Here is an 18,057-nt window from a genome sequence, read left to right on the forward strand (position 1 = left end):
TCCTTTAATCCTCATATTCCAGTAGCAATGTTTCTGACAAAGAGAGAAAAAATTAACATTTTCTAGGTCAGAATATATTCCATCAAATACTTATTGTTGGCAAGTTTTTAACTTTGAAGTATTTTTTTAATTCCTTACATCAAGTGGCTTCTTGCCTTGTCTGGAGCGATTTCCATCAAATCGAAAAAAAAATATTATGAATTATAAATATGCATCAGTTTTTTTATTTGTTGTTTGTTTTGTTTTGTCGCACAGTCAGAGTTAAAGATTTTTGAAGGAGCTGGAGTTGGACCCATAAAAATACTAAGAGTCAGAGTTGGGGGGGGGGTAAAAATTTTAATCTCTGAAGTATCAACAGTCCAAATATTAGAAATGCATGAAATAAGGTATCGGAGTCAGATATTTTAGAATTTTAGGAGTCAAAGTTGAAATCGGACCTGATACCAATTGACTCTGTAACCCATTTTTCTTTTCAATTTTTAAACATTAACAATATTCGAGTCAAATTTTGTTAGTTTGTCACAAAATTACAACACCTATGTACTCCAACTCCTAATTCTGAACTTTTTATTACCATTTTTTGTTTTTATTTTTTACATTCAAGAAATAACTTAAATGTATATGGATGTTCAACATGAATCCAAACTTTATATCATTTTATGTATATTTGATATTATATGATATTATTTTATATTATATTTTATATTATACTAAAAAAAGTACCCGTCGTTGACTGGGTCCAAAAATAGCCTACATAAAATGGACTCTGATTTATGAAATATGATAGGTTATGAAAAGGAAGGGTTGTAAAGAGACAGCTTCGAATTTGGGGGTATCAAAACCAAAGCAAAATATAATGAAAGTAAAAATAAAATAGATAAACCCCATAATATATTATACCATATCTGTTCACACTGAAACACTTATCACAATATTCTGTGGATCTATATTAAAAAAGCTTGTTAAACTTTGTGACATATTTCCATTCTATGGCGGTCAGGCGCGAACGAACACCCTATAATTTTATACCAGATTTCTTCGAACTGAAACATAATTATCAAAGTATACTTACGCAGATAGATATGAAAAGTCTTTATTAAAGTTTGTGCCTATTTCTATTCTATGGAGGTCAGGCATGAACGCAGACCCCACAATTTTATTATACCATCCCTATTTAAGTTAAAACATACTTATCAAAGTATCATTATGTACATCTATATCAAAAACACTTGTAAACGTTTTTTTTTTTTTTAAATTTTTTATTTCCATACTTTGTGGACCAGGCACGAACACAGACCCCACAATTTTAATGAACCACCATTCTGCCAGATCAAACATACCCATTCCTGTGTCTCGATACATCTTCTATCATTACATGTAATCAGTTTTTTAAAATAGTCAACCATATAGGAGCCTATTCATGACCAGACACACACAGACATTCAGCTTTATATTATAGATTTTATATTACTTTATCTTATATTTTATATTATTATTATTATTTTATATATATCTTATATTTTATATTATTTTATATTATTTGAAAAAAATAATAAATAAACGTTTTCTTCAAGCATTGTCTCCTAACGCATGTTGCCGGCATGTCATAAAAAAATCGTATCCAATACAGAATATTCCTAAAATATATTTTTTTAAATTTCAATAAATAAGAAAACTTTCGGGGATAATTCTGTATTGGATGCTTATATATTTTTATGATGTTTGAGTTTAGTATAACAGGACCGCAGCAAGCATCAGAGGGCTTTGCTTGAAGAAAGACAAAAAAAAAAAAGCTAATCCAAAATTAGCCTAAAAAATGTTAGGTTTCTGAACTTTTGAGATGAGGATGGATAATTTGGATTATTCGAGCTACTGTTCTCACATAACATTTCGGCAGATATAATCTCTGGCTTTCTTCAGGTGTATTTTGTCGAACTCCGAAATCCACACAGAATCTTAAACAGAACCCTTTATTTAATCCATGTGAATAGCATGCTCTTGTTCCATCAGTCAAAACCAGGTAGAAGACTAAATAATTCGCAAAATACACCTGTAGATGGTTGGAGGTTACATCAGATGAAATGCTGTAATAACACTCAAGTTAACAGTAGAACAAATAAAAATTAGCCTCTTAAAAAAAAAAAAAAAAAAAAAAAAAAAAAAAATAATATATATATATAGATATAAAACTCTTTAAAAAACAAACCGAGCATGCAGGGTGAAAATTTGCTTTCACCATGACTAATGTTTGTGCAAAATTTTTTAAAAATCCAAGGCATGATTATTGAGAAAAGTGTGAATAAACAGACCAACGATTTGGGGCAATTTTATCCCCTATAATGCTCCGTAGGGGGGCAACCAGAGTTATCCCGGAAAATCCATTCTGGCAAAAATTTACATTTACCATGACTAATGTTTGTGCAAAATTTTTAAAAGATCCAAGGCGTGGTTATTAAGAAAAGTGCAAAAAAAAGAAAAAAAAAAAGAAACGGGATTAAATTACTAGGTCCAATCCCTCCTTTGTTAGGGGACCAATAAAATATTTAAATTGTAAACTGCTTTAGCCATTTTTGGAACCGATTCTCTGTTAATACTCGGGACAAATTTATTAAGTATTAAAATTCATTCTTTACAAGTATCAATATTTTTTTATTTTACATTTTTATTTTTTTTAGTGAATATATATCGGATAATTTTTAATATTTAGGTTTTTAAAAGAAAAATATTTTGTTTCATAAAACCTTTGGAAAAAAAAAAAAATTCCAAAAGAAAAACCAATGCCTTTTGCTTTGTTTTTAATCAGACAAAAAAAAAAAAAAAAAAAAAAAAAAAAAAAAAATTCCAAAAGAAAAACCAATGCCTTTTGCTTTGTTTTTAATCAGACAAAAAAAAAAAAAAATGGCGTTTACAGGAACAATTTAAGTCGAATTTATTCAAAGAGTGACTAAGTTCTGGCGTTTTAAATGGTTATTTTCAGCCAACAGAACAAAAGAATTTATTCGTTCAAGTTTACCAGACATAAGTGTTTAACAGGATTGTGGAAGGAGTTGAATTTTTTTTTTTTATTTCAGAAGAATCAAAAGTCAGCCTGAGTATTGGAAGACTTCTATAATATAAATCTCACCTGTCTGTTTAAATGTACGTGTGTATACATGTATGTTTGCCTAAAACTTTTGACAGAGGCGACAGATTTTCACGAGATTGGTATTGTTTCAAAGCTAGACCCTTTGGACGACAAATATCGAAAAATTGAACAAAAACATTAAATTCCTTCACCCTCAACTGGGCACTTTTATACAGAGAGGGATCGCTTTTTTCGCTGATATTTTTGAAAGTCATCCCCTCTTTTCGATTGACTAGCCTTAATTTAAACCTTTGCCACTTCCAGTTTGGCGATGGACGCAACAGCAAAGATGTCACTTTTTTTTTTCACATTCTTTTCCTCCTTCGCAATACAGGTTCAAGCCAGCCTGCCTACCACTTTTTTTTGTTGCTCAACACACACCTCCAAACACCCGGGCAACACCAGGCACCCAGGCTAGTTTAAAATAAGCAAGTAGGATATTTGAGAATTCTATACATTCCGACCTTGCAGCATTAGTGTTTACATCTTTTTAGGGAACTGCACCCTCCCCCCCCAAAAAAAGCGACCATATGTCTAACTTTACAGATGCTAATAAATAAAGACACATGTGCTTTTATAAATTTTTCATCAGATGAACCTCATAAATACTGGAAATAAATTATCATACAATTATTTCTGAACATTTTTTTGTTTGTTTTTTTTTTTTTTACAACTCGTTTAAGCAATTTGTTCCAATTACTTTATTAGCCATTTTGAAAATAGTTTAGATGATCGATAATTTGGATTAGTCGGACTACAATTCTCATCTTGAATGTTATTCTTATCCGTTTGGCCAATGTAACATCTAATCTTTTTCAGATTTGTTGAAATTGATATAGAATTTTGAATAGAAACCTTTGTTTAATCCTTGGGAATCAGAGTTTCGAAAACGGTCAGATACTGCCATAGTCCAGATCGTAAACAATGCGGACCAATAATTGGTTAGCATTCACTTACAAATGACCCAACACATAGTCTGTGAGGGTGGGGGTGCAAAAATGAAACAAAGGAATTGATGAAAAAGCACCACCAGGGGTGGAGCCTGCAGCTTAATTTGTCTCAACGCGGGAAAACTCATTCGGTCCAGACGCTGATTGAATTGATGGATCAATAACTTTTTCTTGATTCGATGAGTGTTGATGCATGGATATTTTTAGTTAGTGGAATGATCTGTCCAGTTGATTTGGATAATGAACAAAACTCTGGCCTACTAATTAGTGCACCAATGTCAGTGTCAGCCCTGACCAAGTGGAAGTCTTAATTTTTATTTTTAGTTAGTATCCCCTGAAATTAGGATTGAACCTTCAACCTCTAAAAGACTGTCAGTCATAACAGATTATACTTAATAACTTTATCCATTGTGCTACAAAATTCCCTCGTTAAACATGAAGATTCTCAAGTTTGACAAGATACACCTGAAGGTCAAAGGTTATATCAGCCAAAACATAGGCAGAATAGTCCAAATAATCTAAATAATAATTCGATTGTTGTAAGGTTTGAATATTTAATATGCAACTTTATTTTTGCTACAAGTATGCACATGGCAACAATGTTAGAGTATTATTTTGTTTTATCAACAAATATGGCATGCATCTCAGGTTTGGTTAAGTGTAGAAAATTTACTTTTTTTTCTTTTACAAGGGAGTCACCACTTATCAAGGCCCAAAGGCTACTTGAGGATAAGGGTTAATGAATGTAAGGTGGTAATGTAATAATTGTTAATAGTGTGGATTGGGTAGAATTTGGATTATTTAAGGGAACGGCTCAACAAGAACTTGTTTACATTGGACTTGAAGGCTACCATATAGTAATCAGCTGGGAAACAGGCCAGTGGAACAGTGTTTTACAGGTGGGCAGTTCTAAGAAAGAAACTTTGTTTATGAAAGCTGCGTTTAGATTTAGGCACAGATAGAGAGTGGGAGAAATTGATAGCGGTTGTAGCTAGTCGAATGTTTTTTGTGACCATAGAGTGGAGCTCAGACAAGCATTTGCCATGAAAATAGTGATAAAGCAGAAACGGGCTTGCAGCATCTCATTTTCTTGAGGCTGAAAATGTCCAGACTGGATTCAGCAGTGTTGCAAATGGCTATGGTGGTAAAAAATGTGCTGAACAAAACTTTTCTTTTTAGATAAACAGAGGTGCAGTTGACCTCAAACAATGCTACATCAAAACCAACGTAAATGATAGAAGTGCATTTGAGCATTAAATGATAAGTTGAACCAAACGCTTAAAAAACTACTAGCTGGAAGACCTGACGTCGCCCAGGAATGTATGAGGATCAACGAATGTTTCACAATCCTATATTTCATTGTCATTGAAATCGGTGAAATCAATTATTTTTCAATCCTATCCAGTTACCTAGTTCACAATACATTTTAGTCTACATTGCACTGTAGAGAACCTACTGCTGATTTTATAAAATTATTTTCATATAATGGCTTGAATTAAACTTTAAAATGCAAATATCAAGTATCCTGCTTAAATTGTGCTGCTCTAAACAGAGACATTCATTTCAAATATGCTCCGGTCATATCAAACCTACTGTTGATTTTATATGTTGGGCCTTTCTGCTTGTGTGGTAATAAAACTTCTCAAATGCACTTGTGATATTAGGTGTACAACTTTAGTCAAAATTGCCTGTTTCTTCTTTCAGATTTTTTTGATTATCAATACTTATTGAAGACGTTCACATACAAAAACCTATCTAAAAACACTGCCAAGCACATAAAGTACATTTGTGTTAAATTTCAAAATAAACAGCCCAGCCGTTTAGGAGTTCATAGGGAATGAACACACACACACACATACACAGAAAGTTCTTTTTATATGATAGTAAAGATAACTAATTTTGTCAACATAACATTGAATAATTTGAAGAGATTAAAACAATGTAAACTGTTTGTGAAAATTTTTCAACTTTTAACACATTTAAGAATTTGCTAAGAATTTTAAAACTAGAAATAACTTCCTATACAACGGATTCTTTTCAATTATTTTAATAGTTTTTAGATGAGGATTGACTCTTTGGATTATTATTCTCATCTGGAGTGTTATTCGCACAAAGTTTCGCTTTTGTCGAACTTGGGGAATTTTGAATGGAACTCTTTATTTAATTCATGGAGGGTAGCATGTTCTCATTCCATCAGCCATGACTGGGTAAAAGTCCTAAGTAATTTGCAATTATATTTTGAGTTCAACAAAATACACATGAAAGTCAAAGGTTACATCAACCGAAACGTTGTGAAAATAACACTTAAGATGAGATTAGTAGTCCGAAGAATCCAAATAATACGAATATTCTTTTCTGTTGCAATATTTTGGATATAATGGAGGTAGATATTTATTTTCGTTAAAATAAAAATACAAAAGAATTTTTTAAAGAAATATTTGACACAAGGCCGAAAATAGGGAAGGGGAGGAGACGGTCATCACCAACTAATGCTAACTAATTCCTACTTTCACCACAATACCACATTCATACTATAAATCCTTCATCGATCACCATAGAAACAGCACGTCATGAGAACCTACTTAAAACCCATACATGAAAAATATGTAACGGAGGGGTTGGGGGGGGGGAATAAAAATTTTATATACAAAATAAAGATAGTATTTACGGTGTCAATAAAAGTTTTTTAAAAAAACGACCCCCCCCCCCCACATTATTAAACTGTAGCAGACATGCTGATTTGCCAGTCGAAAGGGTGATGCAGATCTGAAACGCTTTATTAACACGTCTTACAAAAATTTCAAAAGGGAACCCGCATCTCTAGCAAATTAAGAGATCTGTCAATTGGGGAGGAGAATGAAGGTATACAAAAAAAAAAACGGACAAACTAAAAACAGGGCGTAATAATCACTATCACACAGTAGCTCGGTTATGAACATAAATGCCTAAAAAACTGGCCCTTACTCTAGTCTAAACAGTGACTTGCTCTTGATTAAAAACGTGTCAAGGCTGACGTTCAGTTTTGATACCCAAAATTCTTTACCTAAGGCATATCAAAGTACCAATCAAGCCTTACTTCATTCACTTGATAAACACGCGCACCAGACATCCACCTTTCAGCAAAGTCAGACGAAGAAGAGAGTTTAATCCTCTTGACCTTGATGCGAACCTTCAAATGATAATGGAAGATTCGTATAAGGTCGAAAGGAGCTAAGTCCTCAGATCTCTAGACCAATTTCACACCTCTCATCACAGCTAGCAAGGTCAAAAACAATTCTCTTCTAAACCTATCAGTTGTCGGTGCCCAATTGCTACAAACATTGATAGAAAACAGAGCAAGAGACGGTATGTTCAGTATGCGAACCATGAGACCCATAACAAGTTCAATCAGCGGCACAATGATGAAACAGGATACGAAGGCATGACATAAAGCCTCGACCTTGTTGCCATACCATTTACATATACACGAAATAGCCAAGCCAGCTGAGTGTAGTCTCTTACCGACCCAGAGTACAAGAACGGATAGACGGTAAATGAAGATAGGATAGATGTGAGATATGCACACTTCTGCTCTCCCCTTTAACGAAAAGTTTCTGCTGATCCAGAGACCAACTGCGAAGCGAACTGCTTTCAGAACCTCAGACCAATTTCTCCAGCTGAAGGTCAGGACTGAACCAGACGCTGAGTATCTTGCAAGGCCCGTCACTCCAGCTAAAGGGTCCCTGAGGAGGGACACCCCTCTAGGCACCAATGTGCAAGCCCAAAGACTGGTTGCAGTTAATTTTGGCCTCTGTTACTGTTTCATACAATTTTATTTCTATGCTGACGAAATTGATCTCAGCATTGCTCATTACAAGAACCGTTACATCGTCGGCATAGGTGGAATACTTAACCAGGGAAAAGGCAGCTAGTAAAGTGATTCCGCGTAGGACCAAATTCACCCTTAGCCGCCTGTGCAGGGAAGGTTCCAGTGCAAGCGCATAGAGCATCGGTGATAAAGGGCAACCCTGACGAAAAGAGCGTGATATACTGAAGGGCCTTGATCTTTATCTATTTACTTCTACTATCATCACGGGGTTTGCATAAAGAAGGTAAACCCACAAGCAAAATTATGGGTCAAAATTGTCCGCTGCCAAAATAGCCCCCAAGTAAAGATGGTCAACCCTATCGAAGGCTTTGGACTGATCTAAATTAATCAGCGTAGCTTCAGCGTCAACTTTTTCTATCATCAAGTGTATTGAGTGCAAGTTATCCTGGAATATCCTACTCTTCACAGCACAAGTTTGATCAGGGTCAAGAAGATAAGCTAGGACAAGCTGCAGACGATTTGCAAGAATCTTGGCCAGTTTTTTTTTTTTGTTTGTTTTTTTTTTTACAAGGTATTCACCACTTATCAAGGCCCAGGAGATAAGGGTTATTGTGTGTACAGTACGTTAGACTTGGAGATTTGATAAAGTGTCTTACTTAAGGAGGCGGTTCATCAGGAATTTGTTTACATTGGACTTGAAGACATCCAGGTTGTAGTCAGGTGGGAAACGGGCAACTGGAACAGTTCCACAGGCGTGTACTTCTAAGAAAGAAGCTTTGTTCATGGAATCTACGTTTTGATTTTGGCAAAGATGAGGAGTGGAGAAAATTTTTGACAGTGGTTTCAGCTAGGTGGGTGTTTATCGTGAAAGATTGGCGAAGGGGAACCAGAGATTGGAGTTCAGACGAGCACCTGCCATGGTAGTAACGATAAAACAAAGACAGGCTCGCAACATGGGAGAGAGGTTGCAGGGAAGAGAAAAGGGCATCACCCACTAGACCACGAAGCCTATTTTGTACTCTGTCAAGGCAGGATAGGCTGTTTTTAGCAGCTCCTGCCCAGATGTGGCAGCAGTACTCCATCCTTGGACGTACTTGGCTTTTATACAGATAGAGAATTGCATCAGTAGTGAGATATCTTCTGGAGCGGTAGAAGGATCCTACCATTTTTCCAGCGATCTTGGCTACTGACTTGATGTACGTAAAACCATTTCAGGTCAGGGGTAAAGGTCAAACCCAGAAGCTTATCAAAACATGGAGCTTCTCCTAGACGAGAGCCACCCATATCAATTGATGCCAGATGGGGATCAGAGTGTTGATGATGTAAAGATAGGAGCTTGGTTTTAGATGCATTAAAAGTAACCAGCCACCTCTTCCCCCACTGTACCACCCTCTCAAGATCAGAGGAGAGAAAATCAGAAAGAACTTTGTCATTTACAGCTGTTGATGTGTTGCCATAAATGGTTGTGTCATCAGCATAGATGTCAACGAATGATTTAAGTATGTGTTTTGGGAGATCATTGATGTATATCAGGAAGAGAGTTGGGCCTAGGATGGACCCCTGAGGGACTCCAGCATTAATATTGATGGCCTCTGATTTCTGCCCATCAACTACTACTCTTATGAGCCTTCGGAGAGAAATGATTTTATGATCGAGAAAACATTTCCAGTTATACCGTAGCTGGAAATCTTGTGAAGTAGGCCCTTATGCCATACCTTATCGAAGGCCTTTGATATGTCAAGAGCAATTGCCCTAGAGAGGAAGCCTTTGTCAAGAGATTCGCTAATCCTATGAGATATAACAGTTAGCACATCTGCTGTAGATCTGGCAGAACGGAAACCAAATTGCATGTCACTTAGAAGGTTATTTCTGTTGAGGTGGTTGACTAATTCTCTATTTAATATGTTAATATGGATTCCAGCAGCTTACTCATGACACACAGGAGACTTATTGGTCTGTACTGAGAGGGAGAGGACTTATCACATGAGTTCTTAAATACAGGGCATACTGATGAGGTTTTCCAGGGTGTTGGGAAGCACTTCTCTTTAAGGCAACGCTTAAAGAGTTTTGTAAGTATGGGGGCAAGTTCTAGTTGAATCTTTTTCAGCACGATGTTAATAATAATAAGGGTATGATCATTGGAGGGAGCTGGTTTTCTCCCACATTAAAAACGATTTTGTGTCTAATTTGCTTTCGTGGGGAAGCAAATAAATAAAAATCTCAAATACCAAAAAAATAGATTAAAAGAAAAAAAATGTCATTCGTGCATTTTAAGGTTTTTTTTTGTTTGTTTGTTTGTTTGTTTGTTTGTTGTTTTTTATTATCAGGTTAGATGAGTTTTGTCCGCGACAATGGAAGAGTTAATAATAATGTAAAGAATACCTTATTAAATTTTCGCGTGGATGTTAAAATGTACAAGTTCTATATAAATTACTGCCCCCCCCCTTTCAAACAAAAAAAAATTAAGATTTTTACAAGAAATAATAAGATTGCTCTCTTCTGGGAGATCTTGAAAAATATAGAAATTGTTCGCAAAAAAATGTTCTGTTCGACGTCGAGCGTTCCTAGAAATAATAATTGTTATCAACTAAATCTGACTTTTTAAACAAATATGATGTGAAGAATGAGTGTTATGCCCCCCCCCCTCTCTCTCACACACACACAAAGTCTATAAATTCGAAAGGGAGATAACTCTTATTTTCATTTCCGATTGCTTCAACTTTTGCTTCGGTGTTATGTTTGCAAAACATTTCACTTGCAATAATTCATGTGATTAAAATAGGATCAAACCATAAATTTTAATGCTTATACCAACATTTTGGATGGTCATTATTTTTATTGTTGCCATTTATTAGTAAATTATACACTCGTACCGGAGTGTTTATCAGGCATTTTAGTGTTAAAAAAAAAAAAAAAAAAAAAAAAAATATTTTAAACTGTAAAATATTTTTGGTGAAAAAATGTTCGCCAGCGCTGAAAATATTAAATTAAAGTTCGATACTAAACATTTTAAAAAGGTACCTGTGCTATTTACGGATCGTGCTGAAAGAACCCGATCCTTAAAATGAAGAGACGTTCTTTGTTAACCAGTCTGTACGTTCACCTAACAATCTAATAAACAAAAAGATACATAATTGAATTAAACTGGAAAAATCTATCTAAAATATAGCAAGGTCCGTAAACTAAACTGCACAAATACCTAATTTTAAAACCAAACCAGAAATCTGGGTGTATTCAAGTTGAACCATCAATTTTATTTAAAATTTTGTGAAGAAAAAAAATGAAGTGCTTGTTAAAATATAGTAGTCGACAAATCGATTTTTAAATATGTCGTTTTAAGCAAAAACAATATCATATACGTAATTGCCATGTCGAAAATAGCAATATATCCAAAAAATTAAGAAAATCATTGAGTAGTAAAAAAATCTATCATTAGAAGGCTAAAAATGTTAGTCGCCATGAACAAGTAATCCAAAATATTCGTTCAAGTTATGCCCCTTATGTATGAATTCTTCATCGTTTTACCCAATATTACTTTAAACTATAAATAAACTGGGTCTGTACACAGATTCGAAAAAGTTGTCAAAAAACAAATATATAACAAATAAATGTTATCAAAGACAAGATAAGTTATTTTTCTACCAAATTGGATATATTTTTTGTGTTTTTATTCAATGTAACATGTTTATTCAGCTCGAAAAACATGCAGTGTTTACTGCTGTATTGGAAAATTCAAAATGGCGCCCGACTCTCTCTTTAACACGGTAAGTTTGGGAAAAGGTGTTATAAATAATAAACTAGACAAAATACTATTAAAAATACACCGAATATATGTCAACTTATGTCACGGTAACATATATTGAGCGAATTTTTAACAGTATTTTGTCTAGTTTTATATTTATAGCACCTTTTTCCAAACTTACCGTGTTAAAGAGAGAGTCGGGCGGCCGGGCGCCATTTTGAATTTTCCAATACATCGCCGATGTATTGTTTATTCAGCATACAGTGTTTACCGATGTATTACATCGGTAAACACTGTATGCTGAATAAACATGTTACATTGAATAAAAACACGAAAATTATATCCAGTTTGATAAAAAAGTAACTTATCTTGCCTTTGATAACATTTATTTGTTATATAATTGTTTTGTGACAACTTTTTCGAATCTATGTGTACAATAATACAAACCCAATAAACTTTCTACATAAATTTTCGTAATTTTTGGATATATTACTATTTTCGACATGACAAAGTACGTCATATCGTTTTTGTTTAAAACGATATATTAAAATGTCGATATGTGGACTATCTTAAAAAGCACAAATAAACAAAGGTGAAATATTCTTACGGCCCTTATGCTACGATTGAACACCGTGTTCACATATATATATATATATATATATATATATATATATATATATATATATATATATATATATAACGGAAGAGGGGCTGGTATTATGGAGTTTTGAGGATTTTTTTTTTTGTTTTGTTTTTCGCGATGTGAACGTATACTAAATTTAAGTATTTTAATATATATATATATAGCAAACAGTTAATAAAATGTTAAAAAACACTTTGAAATGAGTTAAAAACATATTTAATCTGAAAAGGAAACACTAGATAAATGGATAGTCCTTAATCCGCGGACTTTCGAAGAAATACTCTCCTTCTCATCAGAGGGTAGGAATTAGCCAAATGCAGGATCGGATTTTGCATGCAGAAGTATTTGATGAAACAACAAGTAAGTCAAAGATCTTACTTGAAAACAAAATAAGTTAAGCAGAGGGAATATGGTAAAGAAAAAGGTGATTACACATGAATGGATAGTCTGGTGGAAGATAAAAAATCCAGTGACGGTAAAATCCAAATGTAAAACTTCAAGAAAGTTAAAAGAATTTCCATTTGTACAAGTAAAATCCAAGGAAATTCCGTAATTGGAAGATGGTCCATAATAATCCAAAGGCAGAAATCCATGGAATAATTCACAAACATGTGTACAAGGAAAAAAATAATATTAATAAAAGAAAAATAAGATGTGCTTTTCACTTTACTTCCGAGACATAACTATAAATAAAAAAGATTATATATATATATATATATATATATATATATATATATATATATATATATATATATATATATATATATATATATATTGAACAAATGCAAAGGGATAAAATATAGTTCTAGGGTAATTAGCAGAAGAGCCAACAAACGAAAAAGAAAATGTGTTCAAAAATTAAAATATATAACAAGTAAATGTTACCAAAGGCAAGATAAATTACTCTTCTATTTATCTTGAGAAGTTTTCTGGGTTTTAACGTATTTTATAGCGTTTATTCAGTTCGAAAAAATAAAACAAAAAACAAACAAACAAACTAATGTTTAGTTCGTAATAACAATTGAACAAAATTTGAAAAAATTATTTATAAAAAAACATTTGTATCAAGCAAATCAAATGCGGGGAGGGGGGGCATAATTTATATATCACAAATTTTAAAACATTAAAAATGCGTAGCTATTTTTTTTTTTTAATTTAAAGCAGTGGATTATTATTTTTTTAACGATCATCATAAATTACAGACTTAAGTATCATTAACAGAAAAAAAATTTTGAAAAAAAAAATTAATTACTTTAAAGAAGGGGTTTTAATCACGTGACACGTCGGTAAAGAAATGGATCGTAAGTCAGGTAGCAATGAAGTAGAACGTTATATAGAGAAAGTGAACCCCCCTTATTAAAAGTCATTACTTTTTTTTTTTCTCTGTTAATGTGACACTTAAGTATAATCTATTATAATCGTCAAAAAAAGTTTTTTAAAAATTGTAAAACACGTATTTTTAGGGAGTGGGCACTCTCGTACAGGTCCGCCTTTATTATTATTATTATTATTATTTTATTTCTTTTCTTTTTTTGCGGACCTGAACGAGAATCACCTTCCTATATATTAGTGCCCAATCAATAATAATCCACTGAAAAAATTACACACACACACACACAAAAAAACGAAAGCCGTTCTTAACATGGGGAGGTTGGGCGTTTTTTTTTTGTTTTTTTTTGTTTGTTTTTTTACATGAAAGCAGAGTTTCAAGGAACGGACCGTACTGAAATAACATTTAGAAACCAGTTCTTAACATGGGGAGGACTTTTGGGTACTTGTGCAATTTACGAACCTTGCTATTAATTTTTTTTTTTATTTTAGATACGATTTTTAAGTTAAATTTAATTTTTAGTATTTTGTTTATTAAATTGTTAGATCAATACAAAAGTCGGTACTTATGCATTTATTGAACCCTGCTGAAATATTAATGTTATTTAGAAATCCATTCTTAACATGGGGAGGAGAGGGCGCTTTTTGTAATTATTCTGTATTTTCATCTAACAATTTAATAAATAGAAGATATTGTAAAACTTGAAATGATTATATATATATATATATATATATATATATAGCACGAGACCTTCTTCTCTGCATAAGTATCAAAAATACAATTTGAAATGAAAAAACTCATTTTACAGCCCACAGTTCCGCAAAAAGCTCCTGTAAACACGGGGTGACTAAAATTAACCGACTTTACTTATTTTCATCAAACCCACATTCTGCTTTTCAGCTACTAATTTCGACACTATTAAACATGTCATCTAGGAAATAAGCCGATAATACTAGCATGTTTAAAGTTTTTTCTTCAGATTTCATACGTAATATCAAATTAATTTTAACTCCGATATGTAAAACACATCATCACCATATATATATATATATATATATATATATATATATATATATATATATATATATACATATATATGTATATAACTTTAAATTTGACAATGAAACAAAATATTGTTTAACTTACATGGATTTATTGTGGTAGTTGTGTGATAAAACTGTTCGTGAAAAAGTCCGAGAATATCCATTGGAATTGATGTTGGTTTAATAGACACATTTGAATCCAGAATTAAATATAAATAAATCCAATCCTTTTTTGTTTGTCTTTTAATTTTCACAAATAACAAAATAAATAAATAAAGTCGAGCCACAAAAAGTAAAAAAAAAAAAAAAAATCTTTTTTATGACTGATTGTGTTTTTGTTTTGCAGAAATTCTCCACGACTTTTCTCTATTTTTTACTGTCTTCTGAGAATATAAACGATCTGGATTCGAGGAGGACATGAAACACACTCGGATAAAAACGAGAAATATATAAACAATATTTAAAAAGAGAGATTCAATTTTTCCCCCTTCTATTTAAAAACCTTGCTGCTGCCTCGTTTAATTTCTACTTTCCGGTTGTCGTCTTACTTTCTCTCGTGTCTAATCAAATCAGAGTTATCTCCCCCTTGTTATGCAATTGCTGCTGCTGATTTTCCGCTTGCAACACTCTTAGATCATGCGACAGGGGAATTTTCCTTGAACTTTTAGCTAAGCCAAAAGTGTAGCACCTGTTCTGGTGTTACATTTCATTTTTGCTGCCCTCAATCAGTTTATCCCAATCAAGAGTGCTCCTTCATGGGGAGCTGGATTTTGTTCTACATTTAAAAACCGACCTTGTGTCTAACTTTGTTCTCGTGGGGAGGAGGAGGACTGAGGAGTGCAATCAAAAATACATGTTTTCTTTTGATAACGTAATACTTGTCACAAACATTAATTCCATGAAATTATTTGCTATTCAGTAGGTCTATCATTTCAAGTTAATTCAAGTTTTAGCATTTGTGTACAATCTGTGTCCACTTTGTAATTTCCATACGTCTATGTGCATATGTCCTGTACAATACTGCTGCTACATGCCCTGGAGAGCTTTGCTACATGCTTGAGAACAGAATTCCGTCCATACTTCTATTGTTTTGCTGTCATCACAAGAGTAGTCTAGCGTGTTTTTTGCTTGTTCCAGACAAGGCATGAAGCCACTTGATGTAGGGAGCTAACAAGAATGAAATATGATTATCGCAAAGACAAAAGATACCTATTGAACATAGTCATGAGAAAAAAAAAACAGTTAGCAGGGAGAGAGTTCCATAATCCTGCACTTCTTGGAAATAAATATTTGCTAATAGCAGAATAAGAACACAATTCTCTGCTAACTACATCAATCCATCTTTGTGTTAGCAAGAATGGTTTTCTCCAAAGTTACAATGTATTCTTTGAAAAAGTCTCTTTTTTTCAATAGTCGTCACATGATATGGTTTGCACGGCAACAGATAAGGCTGAACTGAATGCCCAGCAGTTCACTTTAAACTTCTCTTTGGACTCCACAAGCAACTCTTCCACAAATTTCCTACTAAAGACGGAAACTGCATTAGATCATCTGGGATATTAAAAAATCCTTGATGCTTCCAAAACATTTAGACCAGATTTTTTCCCTGCTATAGTAATTATGTAATATAGTATTAATAATATACACGCAACAATCACGCTGACACACCAGTTCTCACCAGATCACCAAAGGTAAGCAATGATGAGCCTGGCTAGTACCAGATGGGTGACCATTTGAGAAGACTAGACTGTATGTACTATACCGAATCGTTGGGGACACATTTAACTCATGGGGGTGAGGGATGCACCCTCAAATCAAGACGGAAAGCAAAGGAAAACACCTGTCTTTACTTGTCTTCTCGAGATTACTCTGACTCTACAATTTGGAGAGCCACGGTTGCTTACACTATTAAAACAGCAGGGCCGCTGTCTGCATGTATAGTAATTAAATAAATGCTCTTCTGACTTGGGTTCTGTCCTCTTTAAGCTTTAAAACAAATACCTTGCTTAATCTTGCTTCCCGGATAAGTGAGAAATAGCCTCTGTGGTACCAATTTGCAAAAACTCCGTCGAAAGAACTGATCTGCAAACTTATCCCATAAATCTCCTTCCGCTCTTTCCCAAAATCTTTGAATCGTTAATCAATCTTGCTATAGTGCATCACCTTGAAAATGTTAAACTTCTTTCTGACAAAGAGTATATATTTAGACAATCCTTTTCTACTGCAGATGTCTTAATGGTCATCTCTGGAAGCCTATACCATATGTTGGACAAAGCAGGTGAAGCTAGGGTGCTAGTGCTTGTCATATCTAAATCCTTTGACGGTGTCTAGCATGAAGGTCTACTCAGGAAAATTAATTCATATGGTATCACTGGACGAATATTTAATATAATCAGATTCTTCTTAGTCAAAAGAGAAATCCATGTTGCCCTCGATGATAGTACATCTGAACATATGACCTGCCTCCATAGACTGTTGAAAATCAAATGGCGAGAAAAGATCCCAGACACAGAGGTTTTAACCTGGTCAAACCTTCTGTCAGTATACACTATGTTGCAGCAGTGCCAGGTTCGTTTGGCAGATCATATATGGCGCATGTCAGATTCAAGACTTCAAAAACACGTCCTTTATGATGAGCTATCCAAAGGAAAAAAAAAAAACAGGATGACAGCAGAAAAAGTTTGAGGACAGTCTGAAGGTCTCCCTCAGTTCAGTTTGTATTCTAATTCATGGAAAAAACTAGCCCATGGCAGATATTCCTGGCGTACCGCAAGCCACAAAAGGGCTACAATTGCTGAATCCGCATGCATTGAAGAACGCAAGAGAAAACATACCATCAAAAAAGATAGAGCAGTCAGCACCTCTGTTATGGAATCATCTCACGTGTGGGTCACATGTAGGAAATACTTCAGAACTCGATCAGTTTAACAAGCAATAGCATGATCATGGTTATCTTCGCAAGCGGTAGACGAACATCACATCTAAACAATATCACATCAATGTGGGTGTGCCTCATGGATAAATACTGCGACTTTTATTATTCCTGATCTTCATAAACGGCCTTGATTCAATCACATCTGAGATGAATAAATGAGTGACATTTCAAAAGTAATGCCTCCTATTTTTTTTCCATCCAAATGGATCGGAGGAGATAGCAAATTGTGTTGTTATGATAACAGAACTTATGCATTCATGACCTGAAAGTTTCATCCCTCTGTTGCAGATACTGACGATATGAGACTCTAAGAAACAGCCAACCAGTCATGATTCACTCCAGAATGTGCTGCTGCCATTGCATACAGAAACCACTATTTCCATTGCTTTCAACAAAATAAATGTCCTGAAACTAAAACTACCTTTAGAACTGCCAACAACCATTGCAAGCATGTAATAAAAAATGCGAGAGAGTCATATGCT

The 18,057-nt window shown here is 33.9% G+C and overlaps 1 protein-coding gene across 1 annotated transcript in view; it reads right to left on the reverse strand.

Moving 5' to 3' along the window:
- LOC145294087 (kelch-like protein 3) overlaps positions 1-15,231 on the reverse strand; it is a 102,030-nt gene extending 86,799 nt beyond the window's left edge. Inside the window, exon 1 of the mRNA XM_080141147.1 lies at positions 14,744-15,231. The gene's annotated coding sequence lies outside the window, so the exon portion shown is untranslated. The remainder of the gene's footprint in view (positions 1-14,743) is intronic.
- Positions 15,232-18,057: the final 2,826 nt, after the last annotated feature.

The sequence above is a fragment of the Euprymna scolopes genome, chromosome 15 (genome assembly GCF_053919585.1).
Source record: "Euprymna scolopes isolate OS-2025 chromosome 15, ASM5391958v1, whole genome shotgun sequence".
NCBI classification, from domain to species: domain Eukaryota; kingdom Metazoa; phylum Mollusca; class Cephalopoda; order Sepiida; family Sepiolidae; genus Euprymna; species Euprymna scolopes.